The sequence below is a fragment of the Panthera onca genome, chromosome B2, assembly GCF_046562875.1.
Source record: "Panthera onca isolate mPanOnc1 chromosome B2, mPanOnc1 haplotype 2, whole genome shotgun sequence".
Lineage (NCBI taxonomy): Eukaryota > Metazoa > Chordata > Mammalia > Carnivora > Felidae > Panthera > Panthera onca.
The window spans coordinates 25,415,671-25,437,132 of record NC_138343.1 but is presented as its reverse complement, the minus strand read 5'-3'; the positions used below and the strand labels follow the sequence as shown (position 1 = coordinate 25,437,132).

The window sequence follows — 21,462 nt, the reverse complement described above, 5'->3', positions numbered from 1 at the left end:
ATAACGTTAGACTGTTTCAGATTTTTCTTATTTCTTGAGGTAAGCCTATATTAATATAAATTTCCCCCTTAGAACTGTTTTTGCTTTGTGCCAAAGATTTTGGACCATTGCATTCTCTTTTCTTCTTCTTTTTTAAAAAAATATTTATTTAGGGGCGCCTGAGTGGCTCAGTTGGTTGAGTGTCCAGCTTCAGCTCAGGTCATGATCTCACGGTTTGTGAGTTCAAGCCCTGCATCGGGCTCTCTGCTGACAGCTCAGAGCCTGGAGCCTGCTTCGGATTCTGTCTCCTTGTCTCTCTGCCCCTCCCCACTTGTGCTCTGTCTCTCTGTCTCTCAAAAATAAATAAATGTAAAAAAAAATTTAAAAAAATATTTATTTCAGAGAGACAGACAGAGTGCAGGCAGACAGAGAGGGAGACACAGAATCCGAAGCAGGCTCCAGGCTCTGAGCTGTCAGCACAGAGCCCGACGTGGGGCTCGAACTCACAGACTGTGAGATCATGATCTGAGCTGAAGTCGATGCTTAACTGAGCCACCCAGGTGCCCCGTCGCAGCCCACTGCTGATGGAAAACACTTTTATCTGAAATTTAACTTCATTTTGTTAATTGTTTTCTGGTTGTTTTGGTAGTTTTCTGTTCCTTTCTTCTTCTCTTGCTCTTTTTCTTTATGATTGATGGCTTTCTGTAGTGTTAGGTGTGGCTTTCTTTCTCTTTATTTTTTGTGCATGTATTATAGGTTTTGGATTTGTGGTTACCATGAGGTTCATATATAACATTGTAAATAGGTAGCACTTTATACTTAGTCAATGGTCACTTAAGTTTGAACCTTTCAAGGTTTTCATTTTGTCTTTGTTTTTTACATTTGAATATTATATGTGTATGTGTAATTTTTGGAATTCTCTGAGCTTCCTGGATATGTGGTGTGGTGTATACAATTAACTTTGGAAATATTTCTGTCATTATTAGTGAAAATATTCCTTCTGATTTTTTCTCTCTTTTCCTTCTGATGCTCCAATTACATATATATTACAACTTTTATCATTGTTCCACAATTCTTAGATTTTTTTTTCATCTTTTTTTTTTCCCTCTTTGCATTTCAGTTTGGAAAGTTTCTATTGATAGATCTTCAAGCTCACTTTCCTTGGTCATGTTCATTCTGATGAGCCTATCAAAGGCATTCTTCACTTGTTAGTGTTTTGATTTCTAACATTTGTCTTTGATTTTTTTCATAAAGTTTCCATTTCACTACTTAAATTACTCATCTGTTCTTGCAAGTTGTCTACTTTACCCATTAGATCCTGTAACATATTAAGCATAGTTATTTTAAATTCCCTGACTGATAATTCCAAAACGTTTTCATATCTGACTCTGGTCCTGCTGTTTGTTTTATCTCTTTGGACTGTCTTTATTTTTGACTTGTAGCATGCCTTACAATTTTTTATTCACAGTGCACATGATGGACCAGGCATAAATTATGGACAAGAGGAAATTATGTAATCAGGTCATTAGTAAGAGGTTTTATGTTAATCTATAAATTGGGCCATGTTTAATGCTTGCTATAGCTGTTAAGTTCGAGAGGCTTCAGCTTCCTCTAGTTTCCTTTTTTTCCCTTTCTTCTATTGATTTTGGGTTTCCCTAACTATTCCATCTCAAATTCACCAGTGAAGTCATTTGGGTGTGGTGTTTTCTTTGATTTTTAAAGATGCATTCAACTTATTCAACAGATATAGGACTATTCCAATGTTCTATTTCTTCTTAGATCAGTTTTGGCAAGTTGTGTTTTTCAAGAAATTTGTGCATTTCATCTACACTGTTGAATTAATGGCATATGGTGGTTAATAATAATCTGTTATTTTCTTTTTAATGCTTTAAAATTCTGTCTTGATGTCATCTTTTTTCATTTCTAATCTCTCTCTCTCTCTCTCTGTCTCCACTGGGTCAATCTTGCTCAGGGATTATTGATTTTAATCTTTATAAGGGATCAACTTTTTTCTTGATTTCCTCTTTTGTCGGTTTGTTTTTTATTTCAATTATTTATTCTTTTATACATATTAGAACCTTACTATATTTTCTTTAATTTGCTGTTGTATTTTTCAGCTTTTTGAGATGAAACTCAAGTAATTGATTTTTAAACTTTCTTATTTTATAATGCACACATTTAGAGGCCAAAATAGTCCTCTTAGCACTGATTTATCTTCATCACATACATACAAAAATTTGTTGTATATATTTTTATTATTATTTAGTTCAAAACATTTTCCGATTGTTATTTTAATATTTTCTTGGTTCATTAGTGATTTAGAATTGTGATGCTTAATTTCTGAATATTTGGGGATTTTCTAGTTATCTTTCTGTTAATGATATCTAGTTTAAATTTTACTGTGGCCAGCAAATATATTCTATATGACTTCAATCCTTAGTAATTTGTTGGGACTTGATTTATCATGCAGGATATTGTCTGTTTTGGTAAATGTTTCATGTGAACTTAAAAGAATGGCTATTCTGAGGTTGTTTAGTTTTCTATATGTCAATTGGGTCAGTTTGTTTGGGTTATTTACATAGTTCTAGATCTTTACTGATCTTTTGGTCTGCTTTTTCTATCTATTACTGACAAGTTTGTTAAAATAACCAACTGTTAATGTGGGTCCATTTCTTTTTTTTGTTCTGTTAATATCTTCTTATGTTTGTTAGGCACAGATTTAGAATTGTGATATAATCTCATGGAATTGACCATTTTATTGTTATGCAACATCTCTTGCCTTAAATTCTACTTTGCTTGGTATTAGAATAGTTAGGCCAACTTTTTTCTAGTTGGTATTTACACTACATATCTTTTCCATTATTCTACTTTCAGACTTTTATTCCATATATTTAAAATGTGGGTCTTTTGAACAATGTATAATTGGGTTTTGTATTTTTCTTCACATGGCATGTCTTTTAATTCCAGTGCTCTGTTTACACGTAATACTATTATTGACATAATTGAATATAAGTCTTTTACATTGTTATCAGCCATCTATTTGTCCCATCTGTCTTTGTTCCTTTATTTCTCCTTCCTTGCCTCATTTTGGATTAGTCAAAAGTTTTATATTATTGTATTTCCACCATAGTAATTTTTTTTTAAGATTTTATTTTTAAGTAATCTCTACACCCAACATGGGGCTTGAACTCACAACATTGAGATCAAAAGTCACATGCTCTTCTGACACTCTTCTGACTGAGCCAGCCAGGCACCCCTCCACCATATTAGCTTTTTACTTATGCATTCTTTTTTTTATTATTATGTTTATTTATTTTTGAGAGAGAGTGATAGAGTGTGAGCAGGGAGGGGCAGAGAGAGAGGGAGACACAGAATTTGAAGAGGGTTACAGGCTCTGAGCTCTCAGCACAGAGCCTGACACGGGGCTTGAATTCATGGACTGTGAGATCTTGACCTGAGCTGAAGCTGGATTCTCAACTGACTGATACACCTAGGCACCCCTTTACTTATGCATTCTTATATTAATCTTGTAGGAATTAAACTATTTATTTTAGGGTATGTCTTCCAGAAATTAGATTTTTACCACTTCACAAACATTGCTAGAAATTAAGGAATCTACTCCTGAAATCGTTTCACTGTATGCTAATTTGGATGTAAATTTTAAAAAATAAAAAAATAAATTAAAAAAAGTTTAATTATATTTTCTGAAGTCTTGCCCTTTTGTACTAATTATCACATATTTTATCTCTACATAGATTTAAATTTTTTTAATTAATTAATTTTAAGAGTGAGAGCACAAGCAAGAGAGGGACAGAGGGAGATGGAGGGACAGAATGCTAAACAGGCTGTGCACTGTCAGCACAGAGCCTGACTCGGGGCTCAGTCTCACAATTGTGAGATGCTGACCTGAGTCAAAATCAAGAGTAGGACTCTTAACTGAATCAGCCACCAGGCACCCCTCTACACAGATTTTAAAGCCCACAAGTAATCATCATAATTGTTTTTAACATTTAATATTTATTTATATTTATGCACAGTTATTTACCCTTTCCAGTGTGCTTTTTTCCTTTGTATCATTCTATGCTCCCTCTGAGATCATTTTCCTTCCTATAGAAATTCCTTTAGTATTTCTTGTAATGCAGTTCTCTGGCAAGAAATGCTCTAAGATTTAGTTGTCTGAAAAAAAATGTGTATTTTCTTTCATTTTTGAAGGACACTTTAGTTAGCTACAGAATTTTAGGATGGGATATAAATATTGTTTTCCTATCAGCACATTTATTTATTGAAATTTATTGTCAAATTGGTTTCCATACAACACCCAGTGCTCATCCCAAAAGGTGCCCTCCTCAATACCCATCACCCACCCTCCCCTCTCTCCCACTCCCCATCAACTCTCAGTTTGTTCTCAGTTTTTGAGTCTCTTATGCTTTGGCTTTCTCCCACTCTAACCTCCTTTTTGTTTTTTTCCTTCCCCTCCCCCATGGGTTTCTGTTAAGTTTCTCAGGATCCACATAAGAGTGAAAACATATGGTATCTGTCTTTCTCTGTATGGCTTATTTCACTTAGCATAACACTCTCCAGTTCCATCCATGTTGCTACAAAGGGCCATATTTCATTCTTTCTCATTGCCATGTAGTACTCCATTGTGTATATAAACCACAATTTCTTTATCCATTCATCAATTGATGGACATTTAGGCTTTTTCCATAATTTGGCTATTGTTGAGAGTGCCTATCAGCACATTTAATGTGTCCTCTTAAGAGGACAATTCACTGGCTTCAATTTCTGCCGAAAAACCAGCCATCTGTATAGCTGTTACTGTCTTTAACATGTCTTTTCTCTCTGGCTGCTTTTTTCTTTTATTTTCAGCTGACTCTTCTGTGTCTAGGTGTGGTTTTCTTTGTATTTATCTCGTATGGGTGTACAAAGTTCTTTGTTTGCTTGTTTTGTTATTAAAAAATTTTTTTTTAATGTTGATTTATTTTTGAGGGGGGGGAGGGGTAGAGAGAGAGAGGGAGACAGAATCTGAAGCATGCTCCAGGTTCTGAGCTGTGAGCACAGAGCCCGATGTGGGGCTCCAACTTGTGAACCATGCATGAGATCATGACCTGAAGTTAGATGCTTAACTGACTGAGCCACCCAGGCACCCCATTTACAAAGTTCTTTGAATGTGTTGTTTAATGCTTGGTATCAAATTTGGAAAATTTTTGGCCAGTAATTTTTCATATATTTTTCGTCCCATTGTCTCTGGTATTTCAATAGCATAAATATTTGACATTGTCATCATGTTACATATATCTCTTGTACTCTCTTTTTAAAATTAAAAAAAAAAATTATGTTTATTCATTTCCTGAGAGAGAGAGAGAGAGAGAGAGAGAGAGACAGAATGTGAGCAGGGGAGGGGCAGAGAGAGAGGGAGACACAATCTGAAGCAAGCTCCAGGCTCTGAGCTGTCAGCATAGAGCCCGACGTGGGGCTCGAACTCATGAACTGCGAGGTCATGACCTAAGCCTAAGTCGGACACTTAACTGACTGAATCACCCAGGTGCCCACTCCCCCTGCCTTTTTTTTTTTTTTTAATTCTATTTCTATCTATTTTTCCTTCTGTTCTTTACTCTGGATATTTTTTACTGCATTATCTTCCACTTCCCTTAATCCTTTGCTCTTATCTAATATCAAACCCATCGTTTGATTTCTTCAAGTATATTTTTTAGGTTCTAGAATCTCCATTTGGCTTTCTTTAAATAGCTTTCAGATTTTTCGTGAGATTCTTCATTTTTTCATCAATTCTGTTTAAAACATTCATCATCGTTTTTTTTAAGTTTTTAAATTTATTTTGAAAGAGAGAGAGCAGAGGAAAGGCAGAAATAGAGAGAGAGAGAGAGAGAGAGAATTCCAAGTAGGCTCTGCATGGTCAGCATAGAGCCCTAAGTGGGACTTGATACCCATGAACCACAAAATCATGACCTGAGTCAAAAGCAAGAGCCAGACACTTAACCGGCTGAGCCACTCAGGCACCCCTCAGAATTATTTTAAGTCTCTGATTATTCAATATCTGAATCATCAATGATGCCATTTCTCTTGTGTTTTTTCCTGTTTTTTTGATAATTTCTATTACTTTTAAAGCATGTTTCATAAAATTTTATTAGATGCCAGATATTATGAAAGAGTGTAGAGGTACAGAATAGTGTTGTTTACCTTCAAAAAGTGTTGTTTCCTCTGTCAAGCACATAGTTTACCAGCAGATTCCTGTGGTCCAGTTTAGGTGGGTTAAAGCTGTGCTTTATTAGGGCTGGGTTATTATTTTTTTTAAGTTTATTTATTTTGAGAGAGAGAGAGAGAGAGAGAGAGAGAAAGAAATCCCAAGCAGGGTCTGCACTGACAGCAATGTGAGGCTCAGTCTCACAAACTTAGAGATCATGACCTGAGCCAAAATCAGGAGTTGGATGCTTAACCAACTGAGCCATCCAGGAGCCCCTAAGCTGGGTTATTTCAATTTTGACCTGATTCTTGGGTCATGTTCTTACTTCAAGGGCATTGCTATAGACTGAGTTGTATGTTCCCCACCCCAAATTCATATATTAAAGGCTTAACCCCCAATCTGATGGTATTTAGAGGTGGAGCTTTTGGGAAGTAATGAGGTTTAGATAGATCATGAGGATGGAATCTTCATGATGGGATGTGTTCCCTTATAAGAAGAGACACCATAGAGCTTGCTTTCTCTCCACATGTGCACAAAGAAGAGATCATGCAAGCACGCAGCCAAGATGATGCCCACAAACAAGGCAGGAAGAGAGATCTTTACCAGAAACTGACCATGGTGGCATCCTGATCTGACTTCCAACCTCCAGAACAGTGAGAAAATAAATGTGCATTGTTTCAGCTACCTGGTCTAGTTATAGCAATCTGAGCAGGCTAAGGCAAGCATAGCCTGACTCCTAGGGACTGTCCCTTCTAGGAGATATACCTAGGGTATTTTCTGAGGCCCAGTTTGGCAGAACTTGAACTCTAACCTCCACCTCCTTAATAGTTTTAAGTTGCTGAAAATCCTGCTCAGCTTTTTTGCCTCTGGTCTGCTCTTGCCTGCTGGGTTTCTTGGATTCTGTTCCTACATATGCATGGTTTAGTCATCAGCCAATCACTGGAGTGTAACATCTTTGGATAATTTTGGGGTCACTTTTTTTATAGTTCCCTCCTTTCTGAGACTTTGCTCTTCAAGTTCCAAACTCTGATGTCCTCAGCGAGACTGCTACTTTCTGCTTAGGTTCTATTATCCTTTGCACAAAATTAGAAATACCCTCAGTGAAAAAGGAAGGAAATTAACTCTCTAATACCTTAAGTCATTTTATATATTTTGCCCATTTTCCATTATTGTTTTCAATGGAAGGGTTCATTCTGGATGTTCTGTAAAAACCAGAATACAAAGTTCTGTACTCATATTTTGTGATTCAACCTAAATGTGACTTCCTTTGTGAAGTTTTTCCTGATTCTTTTGCTCTAGAGTAGAATTACACTCAAGTGGAACTTTCTCTGGTTGCCATAGAACCTGGCACATACCTCTATCATTACCCTTACTAGATAATGTTCCCATTTTTATGTAACAGTTGTCTCTCTAAGGGACTACCCTATTAAGTTCATTACCTTTTTCTGAAAAATTCTTTAAAGACCTAACTATACTCAGTCTCTCATTTTTCTCTTCATCTCCTCCAACTTTTCCTTGAATCTACTCCAAACTTGCTTTTGCTCTCACACCATACCACTAAAACTTACATTATCGTGCCCATTGACAATTTCCATGTTTTCGAATCCAATGGTGAACACATCTTACTTGACTTATTAGCCACAACTAATGTGACTTAGCCACAAGTAACTAACTAATGTGACTCAGGCCACATCTTACTTGACTTATTAGCAGCAATTGGAACAACTGATCACTCTCTTAAGGATCCCCCCCTGACCTGGTTTCCCTCTACTTTCTTAGTGGCTCCTCTTCATCTCATCAACATCTAAAAATTGTAGGACCTCAGGGCTCATTCCTCAGATCTCTTCTCTTTTCTATCAACATTCCCTCCCTTGAAGATCTTGCCTTAGTTCTAGATACCATCCATGTGTTGATAACATTCTAATTTATATTTCCCATCTGTACTTCTTCCCTGAACTCCATACTCATATATCCACCTGCCTACTTGACATCTCACCTGGATGTTTAATAGACCATCTCAAATTTTAACATGTTTAGAGCTCCTCATATTTCCACAAATGTGCTTTGACACTACTCTTTCCCTTCTCCATCAGCAAATCTGTCCTTCCAATTACACTGAGAACAGAAAACTTCTGGTTTCTTCATTTCTTACATCCAGTTTCTGATCTACAAGCTAATCATCACTTCCACCTTCATATTTTACCCAGAATCTGACAATTCCTTGATATCCCCATTGCTATCACTCTCATTGAAGCCATCCTTACTTATCTTGTCAACATTGCTGTAATAACCTCCAAACTTGTCTTCCTACTTTGTTCTTGTTCCTTTTAGTGTATTTTCAACTCAGCATCCAAAATGATCCCAATATAAGATAATTTAGAACATGCTTCTCTTCTGCACAAAATCTTTCAATGACTCCCTAATTCGGAGTAAGAGGCAAACTTCTCTAAATCACCTGCAAAGCCTCACATGATCTCCCTGCTCCCGCCTAACTTTTCTGACCTCATCCTCTATTACTACTTTCTTGCTCCTTCCACAGGCACCTCCTTGCCGTGCCCCCATCTCTGAGCCTTTGTCTTTGCTTTTCCCCAAAATACCTCATTGCTTCCTCTCCCCAAAATATCCTCATGGCTTCATCCCTCACTTCCTTTAGTTATTCACTCAAATATTACCTTTACAACCAGTCATCCATCTAATACTGTGATACACTCCCCATACATACATGCACATCTCCTATCTAACATCGGTGCTTTTTTCTCTTAGCACTTACCACCCACTAACATACTACATAGTTTCCTCATTCATTCATTCATCTTCCTCACTAGCATGTAAGCTCCATACGGGTAGGCATTTTTGATTTCTTCACAACTGAGTCTTTAGTGTCTGGAACAGGTGCTGTGCAAGTATTTATTGAATGAATGAGTGCCTTCACTAGCATGTAAGCTCCACATGGGTAGGTATTTTTGATTTATTCACAACTGAGTCTTTAGTGTCTGGAACAGGTGCTGTGCAAGTATTTATTGAATGAATGAGTGCCTATTTGTATCACTTGTATCTACCATCAGATATTTTTGTAGCTGGTACCTGCTTACCATACATTAGTCAGAAATGTTTGTGAATGAACAGGTACCCCGTATATATACATATTTTTAAAATAAAGAAAATTTTTTAACAGTTTTAGTTTCAAAGCAAAATTGAGTGGAAAGAGAATACTCTCACATATCCTACCTGCCTCCCAACCCCAAACACACAGCCTTTCCCACTATGAACATCCTGCACCAGTGCGGTACATTTGTTACAATCAATCAACCAACACTGACACATTATCAAGCAAAGTCCCATTCACATCTGGTCTCACTCTTTGTGTTGCACATTTGTGGGTTTTGACAATGTATAATGTATTCATCATTACAACATTATACAGAATAGTTTCCCTGCCCTAAAAATCCTCTGTGCTCCACCTCCCTACAAATCTGACAACCACTGATTTTTTTTCCCACTGACTCCATACTTTTGCCATCTCCAGAATGTCACATAGTTGGAATCAGATGTAGCTTTTTCAGATTGGCTTTCACTTAGAAATAAATAATCATTTAAGGTTCTTCCATTCCTTTTCATGGCTTGACGGCTTTTTTTTTTTTTTTTTTTTTTTTTTTTTTTTTTTTTTAGTGCTGAGTAACATTCCATTGTATAGATGGACCAGTGTTTTTGTACATTCACATACCAAGAAGAACATCTTGGTTGCCTTCAAGTTTTGGCAATTAGGAATAAATGTGCTATAAACATTCATGTCAGATTTTTGTGTAAATATAAGCATTCAACTTTTTTGGGTAAATACTAAGGTATGGGGTTTCTGGATCATATAATAGGATTATTTTCAGTTTTCTAATGCCCAACTTTCTTCCTAAGTGGCTCTACCAATTTGTGCTCACAGCAACAATGAATGAGGATTCCTGTTGCACCACATCCTCATCCACATGTATTCTCAGTGTTTTAGATTTTAGCCATTCCAATAGGTATGCAGTGGTATTTCATTGTTGTTTTAAATTTGCAATTCCCTAATGACCTACAATGTTGAGGACCTTTTCATGTGCTTATTTGCCATCTGTATGGTGAGGTGTCTGTTCAGATCTTTTGCCCATTTTCTAATGGGGTTACTCCTTTTATTGTTGAGTTTTTAGGATATTTTGGATAACAATCCTTTATCAGATGTTCTTTGCAAATACTTTCTCCCAATCTGTGACTTCCCGTTCTCTTGAAGAATGCATTTGACCCTTGAATGCAGAGGTTAGGGGCACCCCTAACCCCACAGTTGAAAATCCACATATAACTTTTGACTCCCCCCAAAACTTTACTAACAACCTACTGCTGACTAGACGCTTTACTAACAGTCTATTTAACATATATTTTACGTGTTATATATTGTATTCTTACAATAATCTAGGTAAATGTAAATGTTCAAAATATGAGGAAAATATTTACAGTACTCTATTGTATTTATTGGGGGAAAAAAATCCACCTATAAGCGGTACCCCCATAGTTCAAACTCCTGTTCTTCAACGGTCAACTGTGTATCTTTTTACAACATGTAATCATAGCTATGAATAATTGCTTTCTAATATAGCACTATAGCACTTCCCATTTTGCGTGATCACCATTCTAAAAGTCTGCAAGATAAGTATCACATTTCTTCCACCACAGAGAGGATTTTATTATCCTCACTTCACGTGTGAAGGGAGATAAGAGAATGGTAATTTGCCTAAGGCTGTAGCGCCGATAACCCGCAGAGCTCAGAGTGGGAGTTGGAAGGAGCGGTGTAGCGCTTACCCCTAGGCCAAGGTGCCCCTTCCCGACCGCGGAGGTTTCTATGACTAGGTAACATTTCCTCTTTTGGCTTCCCACCGACTTTAAAAGCCAAGATTCTCAGGGTGACAACTCCGGGATTTAAAATCTGGGGGCAAGGCCAGTTGGCTGCGGGGCGGGCGCTCTCCTCCTACACGGCTTTGGAGCCCGCGGAGGCGGAGCGAGCAGTCCACGCCCTCTCGCCGGTCCCAGCGCACTTAAGTGACACGCAGAGGGCGCGGACACCGGACCTAGCCTGCAGGAGCACGGCGGTCCTGCCGGGCCTACATCTCCAGGTGCGCGAGCTCGCTGTCCCGCTGGGGCGAGGGAGCCGGGGCCGCGCGGCAAGACGCGCACTGACCAGCGGGACCCACGGCGCCGGGCGCGGCGAGCCACTCCGCGACCCGGCCTCCCTGAGTCTGACGGGCTTTGTCCCCGGTGACCACCTTTGTCAGGCTCGGGCGTCGGCTCCCTGCTCGCCCCGGCTAGACTGTCGCGACGTCGGAGTAATTCCGGAGTCTCCCACCGCCGCTTCTTCCCTTACCCAGGCCTCGGGAAATTTGCCGCGGAAACGAAAGTAAATTAAGTCTGGGTGCGTCTGCGCGGAAGGAGCGGCTGCCACATCCAGGTTCTTTGGTGAGAGAGGCTTGCAGGCGGGGGCGGGGCTTCCTGATTAGGCCGGCGGGCGGCGGGCGGGGTCGGCGTGCACAGGAAGTCGAACTGTGAGTGGGCCTGTCGGGTGGTGGGCGGAGCTCGCGGCTGTCGAGGAAGTAGAGCTGTTTGCAAGCCTTCCGTATTCCCTGAAATTGGGTGGTGGGCAGGGCCCGCGGAATTTTCTGGGGTCCTGTGCAGAATTGTCAAAGGCTCTGGGCCTTTTTCATCAGATGTACTCGGTACAAGGGCGGAAACCTGCCCTCGGGCCAGGATGACGGTGTGGCGTTGCGTTGTTGCTATCATTTTGTAGCGTTGATGGGTTTTTATTGCAGTATCCTTAAGGTACAGTGGTGCATGCTCTGGTCACTATAGGATTACGTAGCTGTCCCAGGGTGGGACTGCTTACCAACCCTTTTACTCTTGCCCTTGGGGCTGCGCTGGTTGCAGAGATCATCAAAAGCATTTCCGAATAATCTTAGACGTGAGCTGGTAAATGGAAAAGAAGGGCCAACTGCCATAGCGACAAAAGGGACGAATATCATAACCTTAGGAGACCTCTTAGGTAGTCATGGCAAGTTTGCTTTTACGAAGTACTGCAGAATCTCTTCAGGATTTTGAAGAGGTTAAGCTACAACCTCCTTTCCTAAGCATTTGACAAAACCTCAGGGATTGGAGGAGGAGCAGTTATTTCTTTATTTCTTGCTGATCTTTGGCTCTTCCTTGTCCAGAGCTCCAGTTTATCTTGGGCAAAGCCTGAGGCTGTTACATTCAACCACTCTTCTGAAGTCCTTTGGTAAATAGATAGGTGACAGAGTAAGGAGGAAATTGTGATCAAGTAAAAATGTAGAGGGGCGCCTGGGTGGCTCAGTGGGTTAAGCATCCGACTTCTGCTCAGATCATGATCTCACAGTATGTGGGTGTGAGTCCCGCATTGGGTTCTGTGTTGACAGCTCAGAGCCTTGGAGCCTTCTTCAGATTCTGTGTCTCCCTCTCTCTCTACCCCTCCCCCGCTTGTGCTTTCTCTCTCTCTCTCTCTCTCTCTCTCTCTCAAAAATAAGTAATAAACATTAAAAAAAGTTTTTTTAAAAAAAGTGAAAAATGGGGGAGCCTGGGTGGCGCAGTGGGTTAAGCATCCAACTCTTCATTTCGGCTCAGGTCATGATCTAAGAGTTGGTGAGATCCAGATCAAGCTCCTCTTGCCTTCTGCTATCCGACTCTGCAGTGACAGTGTGGAGCCTGCTTGGGATTTTCTCTGTCCCTCTCTTTCTGCCCCTCTTTCTGCTCCTGCTCTCCCTCTCTGAAAATAAATTAAAAAAAAATTTTTTTTAATGTTGAAAACCGCAGCTCTTCTAAACACAAAAAGTGAAGACCAGGTTTATTTAAAATTTAGGATGTGTCATTATTATTGCTAATAAAACAGCAATAGTGATTAACTTTAATTTTCATTTTCCTCTGTCTGTACTATATTGAGCACCAGAGATATGTTACACTTTTAAGAATTGAATATTAATGAGGTTAAGAAAAATGCCTTAAATATCAACTTCCAAAATGGCAAACTATTATGTGGTGCTTATTAATCCATAATATATCAATACCACAAATATGATCTGGAATTTGAAAAAATATATGTGGATTCCTGTGCTTTGGTTGGATGTTGTACTCTGGCAAAAATGATTCCATCAGCCTGTAGAGTATTGATTTTGAATCACATATTTTATGTTCTAAAAATTTAATCTGTGTTTTCCCTATTTCTGACTGTAACATACTCATTTAATATAGGTGAACAAGGCTACAATATTAGGTTTTTGCATGGAATTTTAAGAAAGAGTATAGTTTACTATCTAGAGAAGTAGCATGTGTTAGTGAATTGATGGTGGAGGTTTGAATGAAGAAATGAAAGTTCAGTTCCAGGATCTGCCACTTTAGGTGAGTCATTTAACTCCAGATTTTAGTTTGTTTATTTCTAAATTGGAATGATAAGAATAAAACGTACTCATGGGGTCATAATGTGCTAATGTACGTGATAATACTTGGTTAAACACTTTCAGTCTTGTCCTTTGCTTTTCATTTGGTTCTTCCTTACTCAGGGCTTTTGTTTATCTGGGGCAAGACATTAAGCTGTTATAATTATAAGAACATTAGAGAAGTCCATGTTGGATACTTGAGTAAAATCAGAGTTCTATTAGCAGGGAAGAGGGGGGCAATGATAGGTAGGCAGCTGACATTTTCTGACTCTTTATGTATGGTCATCATTGAAAAATTTTTAAAAAATAGTCTTCTACCACTGAAAGGTAAATATGAGTATTTTTAAGTCTTTTTAAAACTTAAAAAAAATTTTTTAACGTTTTTTATTTATTTCTGAGAGACAGAGAATGAGCGGGGGAAGAAGCAGAAAGAAAGGGAGACACAGAATCTGAAGCAGGCTCCAGGCTCTGAGCTCTGAGCTGTCAGCATACAGCCCGATGCAGGGCTTAAACTCATGAATCCCCAGATCATGACCTGAGCCGAAGTCTGATGCTCAACCAACTGATCCACCAGGCGCCTCTTTTTAAAACTTTTTTTATTAAAGTGTAACATTAAATGTGAAGTGAACATTTCATAACTGAACAGCTCTATGAAGTATCACAAAGTGAACATTACACAGATTAAGAAAAAGAACATTGCCAAGGCACCCTCACGATGAAGCTAAACATCTCTTTCCCAGCTATTGGCTGCCAGAAACTCATTGAGGTGGACGATGAATGCAGACTTCGTACCTTTTATGAGAAGTGAATGGCCACAGAAGTTGCTGCTGAGGCTTTAGGGGAAGAATGGAAGGGTTACATGGTCCAGATCAGTGGTGGCAATGACAAACAAGGCTTCCCCATGAAGCAGGGTGTTTTGACCCATGGCCGTGTCTGCCTGCTGCTGAGTAAGGGGCATTCCTGCTACCGACCACGGAGGACTGGAGAAAGAAAGCACAAATCTGTTCGGGGTTGCATTGTGGATGCCAATCTCAGTGTTCTCAACTTGAACATTGTGAAAAAAGGGGAGAAGGATATTCCTGGACTTACTGATACTACTGTGCCTCATCCCCTGGGGCCCAAGAGAGCTAGCAGAATCCGCAAGCTTTTCAATCTCTCGAAGGAAGATGATGTCTGCCAGTATGTTGTGAGAAAGCCCCTAAACAAAGAAGGTAAGAAACTTCGAACCAAACACCCAAGGTTCAGTGTCTTGTTACTCCACATGTCCTTCAACACAAACGTCGGCGCATTGCTTTAAGAAAGAGTGCATGAAGAAAAACAAGGAAGAGGCTGCAGAATATGCTAAACTTTTGGCCAAGAGAATGAAGGAGGCCAAAGAAAAACACCAGGAACAGATTGCCAAGAGACCGAGGTTGACTTCTCTGAGAGCTTCTACCTCAAAGCCTGAGTCTAGTCAAAAATGAGATTGTTGTAAGAGGAACAAATAAATAAGATCAAACATCAAACCAAAAAAAAAAAAAAAAAAAAAAAAAAAAAAGAACATTGCCATGATTCTGAAGTAAGAGGTTCACTGTCTCCTATCTTCTGTCATAGTGATCACTGTCCTGCCTGTTAATATCATGAATTAATTCTGCCTTTGTTTTTGGCATTATTATTTGTTATTTATTTGTATTTCCCCCAGTTTTAGTGAGGGACAAAATTGAGTACAGAATATGAGTATTTTCATATAAATATATATAGATTTATTTTGCTTTAGGAGAAATTTTAGAAATTTGTGAAATTCCTTGAAATTTTCAGTTAATCTCAGTGGACAAAATTTGCTTTCCTGAGTCCGTGAATTAACATCTGTTTATGAAAAAAACAGTAAGAAATTCCATTAAAATGGACATAATTACATTATTAGTTGAAATTAGTTATCATCAGGTGATGTAAGAGGGCAGTGTGCTTTCATTAGTTACTCTGTAGCATGGCCTTATAATGTGGTTTTCTACCTGCCTCCATTCAGTGTTTTTGTGACTCTTGGGTATCTAAACTACTCACAAGACCTTTCTAAGATATTCAGTGCTTATAAAGTTGAATTGTTCCATGGAAAAAAAGGAGGAAAAAAACCCAACAACAGTGAAAACAAAAGAAATGCCTGGAAACTATGCAAGAGGTGCACAGGATTAAGTAAGACCAGACCAAACCAACAAACTGCAAGACTGGAAGGAGAACTGACTTGGGTCTGGAGCCGGCCTCACAAAGGGCGGTGGAATCACCTGGAGGCCTCCTTCCCCTAAGATTCATCATGCTTGCAGGAGGCACTGCAAATCCTAGTTGGTTCTGGCAAATTTGAGGAGACAAGATCTTGGCTGAAGGAGAGAGAGCTAGTAGAACTCAAAAGAAGTTGAAATCTTATACCCAAATGGCATATTTCAGGGTTAATAATTCCTTCCTGTTTCTTTACTCTGTGAGCCTTTTTTAAAAAAAAATTTTTATTAAAAAAATTTTTTTTAACATTTATTTTTCAGAGACAGAGCGAGACAGAGCACAAAGTAGGGGAGGGGTGCAGGGTGGGGGGGGGCAGGCAGGGGCACACAGAATCCAAAGCAGGCTCCAGGCTTTGAGCTGTCAGTACAGAGCCCTATATGGGGCTTGAACTCACCATGAGATCATGACCTGAGCCGAAGTCAGATGCTCAAATGACTGAGCCACCCAGGCACCCTGAGCCTTTTTTTTTTTTTTTAAGGTTATTAAATATTCATATACATTATTTTTGAAAACTGCTAGATATATTTCAGAGTATGGATGTGCCATAATTTATTCTGTCTTCTGTGTGTGTAAATTGTTTTGTATGCTTTTGACATTCTATGTAATGTTGCCAGGAACATCCTTGTAAATAATCTATCTCAGCAGCTCTGATTTAATTAAAGAAATACTGAGTGAAGGAATTATTCTCTTTAAGAAATACATTTTATTGGGGGCGCCTGGGTGGCTCAGTTTGTTGAGTGTCTGACTTCTGCTCAGCTCATGATTTTACAGCCCATGAGTTCGAGCCCCACGTCGGGTTCTGTGCTGACAGCTCAGAGTCTGGAGCTTGCTTTGGATATGTGTGTGTGTCTCTCTTTCTTCCCCTCCCCTGCTCACACCCTCTGTCTCTCTCAAAAATAAATAAACACTAAAAAATTAAAAGAAATACATGTTGTTATAAATGTATTTCATGTTTATTGAAGGAAATTTGGAAAATGTAAGTGTACAGAAGAAAGTAAAAATCACCCTTCTATCCAGATATAATCCTTGCTAACATGTTGATGTCTTTTGTTGTCTTTTTTTTTGTATGTGTATCTATATATCTATACATCTACCTGTATGTATAGATTTTTTATTTTTACCTGTAATTTTGAATGATTATATAATAGTCCATCTTATGAATGTCCTGTAATTCATTTAACTGTATCTTTTATTTTTGGACAATTAAATAGTTCTTTTTAAAAAATAATCATCCATTTAATGATCAACTGCCATATGCTAGGTTTTGTCCTAGACATTGCAGACGGTGTGCAAGGTAGTTTCCTGCCTTCTGTGAAATTAATTAGAAATAATTCTCAAATTAGAGCTGTCTTAACTGTTTCAAGGGAGAAGTAAAAGGTGCTGTGAAAATGTCTAATGGGAAGACCTAGGATGGCTTCCTTGAGGAAATGACATTTCATTGAGACCTGAAGGATGAATAGGATGAGCCAGGAGAAGAATACGCCCTAAGAGGGTTATAGGGGAGAGTGGAACAAATTACTCTGTCTCCTCCCACTCTACCATTCTTAAAGGGATGGGTCAGTAGAACACTGCTGAGCAGAGGATCTCAGCTGCACCCTGGCATTCTCAAAACCCACTGAAACGGGTTAAATATGGATAAATGTGGGTGGCTGGGCCAATCATAGCCAAAATCATAAAGTAGGAAATGTGTTTTCCTTTCAGAAATGAGGAAATTGAGGCTTATGTAAGTTACCCAAGTCACGGGACTAACAAATTTTAGAGCTAGAGTTCATACTCACAAGAGAAAGGTCTGTGCTCTTTCCACAGCATTTATGGCTCTGCTACCTCTCCTTCTATGCCTGCCCCAGCTCCATCACCACCCTCTACCCCTGGTCTTCATGCCCTTTATTTAGGTAGCCTCCCCCACTCCCTGTCTACCTGATAGATGTGCATCTTTCCAGAGGGTGCTTCCTCTTGTTTGGGGATGTCTTATGTTATAGAAATAGTGTTGTCTACTGTGCTGCTATGTGAGCTTTCTGGGGGTGGCATGGTCTACCCACAGCCTTTGTACAAGGTGTAGATGGTAACCTGAAGCAGATGACCACAGGCCACTATACAAGACCACTATCAGCCTAGGCATTTTCAGAAACACCTGAGGTAATTTTTTTTTTTAATTCTCTGCCTCACAATATTCTATTATGAAAAATTTCAAAGTGTAAAGTTAAAAAGATTTTACACCCACAGCTAACATAATATTCAATGGTGAAAAGCTGAAAGCTTTTTGTCTAAGATCAGGAATAGGACAAGGATGCCCAAACTTGCCACTTTTATTCAACATGATATTGGAAGCACTAGCCACAGCAATTAGGCAAGAAAAAGAAATAAAAGCATCCAAATTGGAAAGGAAAAAGCAAAGCTGTCACTATTTAAAGAAGACATGATATTATCTATGGGAAACCATGAGGATTCCATAAAAAAACTGTTAGAAGTAATAAATGAATTCAGTAATGTTGTAGGATACAAAATCAATATAAAAAAATCTGTTGCATTTATAGACACTAATAATGAACTATCAAAGAGTAATTAAGAAAACAGTTCTGTTTTTCTTTTTTTTTTTTTTTTTAATTTTTTTTAACATTTATTTATTTTTGAGACAGAGAGAGACAGAGCATGAACGGGGGAGGGGCAGAGAGAGAGGGAGACACAGAATCGGAAGCAGGCTCCAGGCTCTGAGCCATCAGCCCAGAGCCCGACGCGGGGCTCGAACTCACGGACCGTGAGATCGTGACCTGAGCCGAAGTCGGACGCTCAACCGACTGAGCCACCCAGGTGCCCCAACAGTTCTGTTTTTCAATTGCATCAAAAAGAAAAAAAAGTGCCTAGGGGGGTCACCTGGGTGGCTCAGTTAAGTGTTCCACTTCCACTCAGGTTATGATCTCACGGTTTGTGAGTTCGAGATCCACATCAAGTTCTGTGTTGACAGCTTAAAGCCTGGAGCCTGCTTCAGATTCTGTGTCTCCCTCTCTCTCTGCCCCACCCCTACTTGTGCTCTGTTTCTCAAAAATGAATAGATGTTAAAAAAAAAATTAAAGAAAAAATGCCTAGGAATAAATTTAACTGAGGAGCTGAAAAATCTGTGTACTGAAAACTATAAGATATTTTGGAAAGAAAATGAAGAAGATATAAGTGGAGAGATGTTCCATGCTCATTGGAAGAACTAATAACGTTAAAATGTCTGTACTACCCAAAGTAATGTACAGATTTAATTCAATCTCTATTAAAATTCCAATGTTAGTTTTCACAGAAATAGAACAGGCAACCCTAAAATGTATATTGACCCACAAAAGACCCTGAATCAGCAAAGCAATCTCCAGAAAAAATAAAGCTGGAGGCATCGTGCTTCTGATTTCAGACTCTATTACAAAGCCATAGTAATTAAAATAGTGTGGCATTGGCATAAAAAGAGACTGATCAATGGAACAGAATAGAAAACCCAGAAATAAACTCACACCTGTATGGCCAATTAATCTGCAACAAATGAGCCAAGAATATACAATGGGAAAAGGACAATCTGCTCAATAAATCATGCTGGGAAAATTGTATAGCCAAATACAAAAGAACGAAACTGACCACTATCTTATACATACAAAAAAATTAACTTGAAATGGATTAAAGACTTGAACATAACATCTGAAACCATACAACTTATAGAAGAAACCATAGGCAATAAGCTCCTTGACATAGGTCCTGGCAGTGACTTTTTGAATCTGACACAAGTAAAAGCAACAAAAGCAAAAATAAACAACTTGGACTACATCAAACTAGAAGCCTTCTTCACAGCAAAGGAAAACTGTCAACAAAATGAAAAGGCAACCTACAGAATGGAAATCAATATTTGCAAATCATGTATCTTAAAAGCTTGATATCCCAAATATATAAAGAATGCATAGCAACTTCATAGCAAAAAAAAAAAAAAAAAAAAAAAAAAAAAAAAAAAAATTCCACTAAAACATGGGCAGAAGATCTGAATAGACATTATTCCAAAGAAGACATACAGACAGACAACCAGTAAATGAAAGATCAACATCACTCATCATCAGGGAAATGCAAGTTAAAACCACAAAGGAATATAACCTCCTACCTGTTAGAACTGCTGTTACCATACAGACAAGATAACAAGTGTTGACAAGGATGTGGAGAAAAGGGAACCCTTGTGGACTGTTGGTGCGAATGTGACGTGTAGTCATTATGGAAAACAGTATGGAACTTTCTCAAAAAATTAAAAACAGAACTACCATTTGATCCAGTAATTCCACTTCTGGGTATTTACTCAAAACAAAAACAAGGACACCAGGGTGGCTCAGTTGGTTAAATGTCTGACTTTGGCTCAGGTCATGATCTCATGGTTTGTGGGTTTGAGCCCCATGTTGGGCTCTGTGCTGACAGCTGAGACCCTGGAGCCTGCTTCAGATCCTGTGTCTCCCTTTCTCTCTACTCCTCCCCCACTCACACTCTGTTTCTCTCTCTGTTTCTCAAAAATAAACATTAAAAAATTAAAAAATAAAACAAAAACACTAACTCAAAAAGACATATGCAGTCCCATGTTCATAGCAGCATCAATTGCAATAGCCAAGGTATAGAAATAGCCTAAAAGTCCATCAATAGATGAATGGATAAATAAGATGTGATATATATATATATATATATATATATATATATATATATATATATATATATATATATCTTTTTCTTCTTCTTATTCTCATCATTATTCAGTCATAAAAAAGAAGGAAATCCTGCCCTTTGTAACAACATGGATGGACCTTGAGGGCATTATGCTAAGTGAAGTGTCAGCAACACAAATACCGTATGATCTCACTTATATGTGGAATCTTAAAAAAGAAAAAAAAGAAGAAGAAGAAGAAGGAAAAGAAGATCATAGATACAGAAAACAGATTGGGGTTGCCAAAGGCAGGGGCTGGGAGAAATGGGTGAAGGGGGTCAAAAGATTTTTAAAAAATTAAAAAATCAAGAGCTACAAAAGGCAATGTGGTATTCTGGATTGGATCCTGGAACAGAAAAATGTCATTAGTTAAAAAAAAAAAAAAAATGAGTTAATCAAGTAGGGTGTTTAGTTAATAGTAATGTACAAATTTGGTTTCTTAGTTTTGTTATCTGTACTATTAGAAACTGGGTGAGGAATATATGGGAAAAATTAGTAAAAATAGAAATGTAGAAACAAATTTAAAAAAATTTTACACTGAACTTTCGTGTGTCTACCATGAATATTATTTTATTCTGCCTGCGCTATCACAGACCAGCTATTTACCACTCTTTCTACCCACCAGTTTGTCTGCAAAGTAAATTGCAGATACCAGTACACTTTTTTCAGCATGCACTTCATTAACAAGATAGACTTCAGTATGTTTACAGATTTTTCTTTTGTTGTAAGATTTACCTAGAGTATATTTACTGAGTATTGACAAATGCTTATGCGTGTGTAACCCTAACCCCCAATGAGATGACAGAACATTACCATCACCCACAAAGTTTCCTCATGCCCCAAACCATTCAGTCCTCACCCTGCCCGTG

The 21,462-nt window shown here is 38.5% G+C and overlaps 1 protein-coding gene and 1 pseudogene across 7 annotated transcripts in view; both read left to right on the top strand.

Annotated features, from left to right (window-relative positions):
* The window catches only part of RIPK1 (receptor interacting serine/threonine kinase 1), a 73,037-nt gene that overhangs the window by 21,823 nt on the left and 29,752 nt on the right, over positions 1-21,462 (top strand). The window contains exon 1 of one of the 6 annotated variants that reach the window (XM_078446683.2): positions 10,726-11,319. The exons of 1 other annotated variant lie outside the window; for it this stretch is intronic. The gene's annotated coding sequence lies outside the window, so the exon portion shown is untranslated. Of the gene's footprint in view, positions 1-10,725; positions 11,660-21,462 lie in introns of those variants that run through there. 4 more of the 6 variants (XM_078446685.2, XM_078446684.2, XM_078446682.2 and 1 more) reach the window with 4 other exon arrangements.
* Positions 11,573-16,175, top strand: LOC132666805 (small ribosomal subunit protein eS6 pseudogene; annotated as a pseudogene). The gene is made up of 2 exons (XR_013555555.2): positions 11,573-11,659; positions 14,043-16,175. The product of XR_013555555.2 is annotated as a small ribosomal subunit protein eS6 pseudogene (transcript).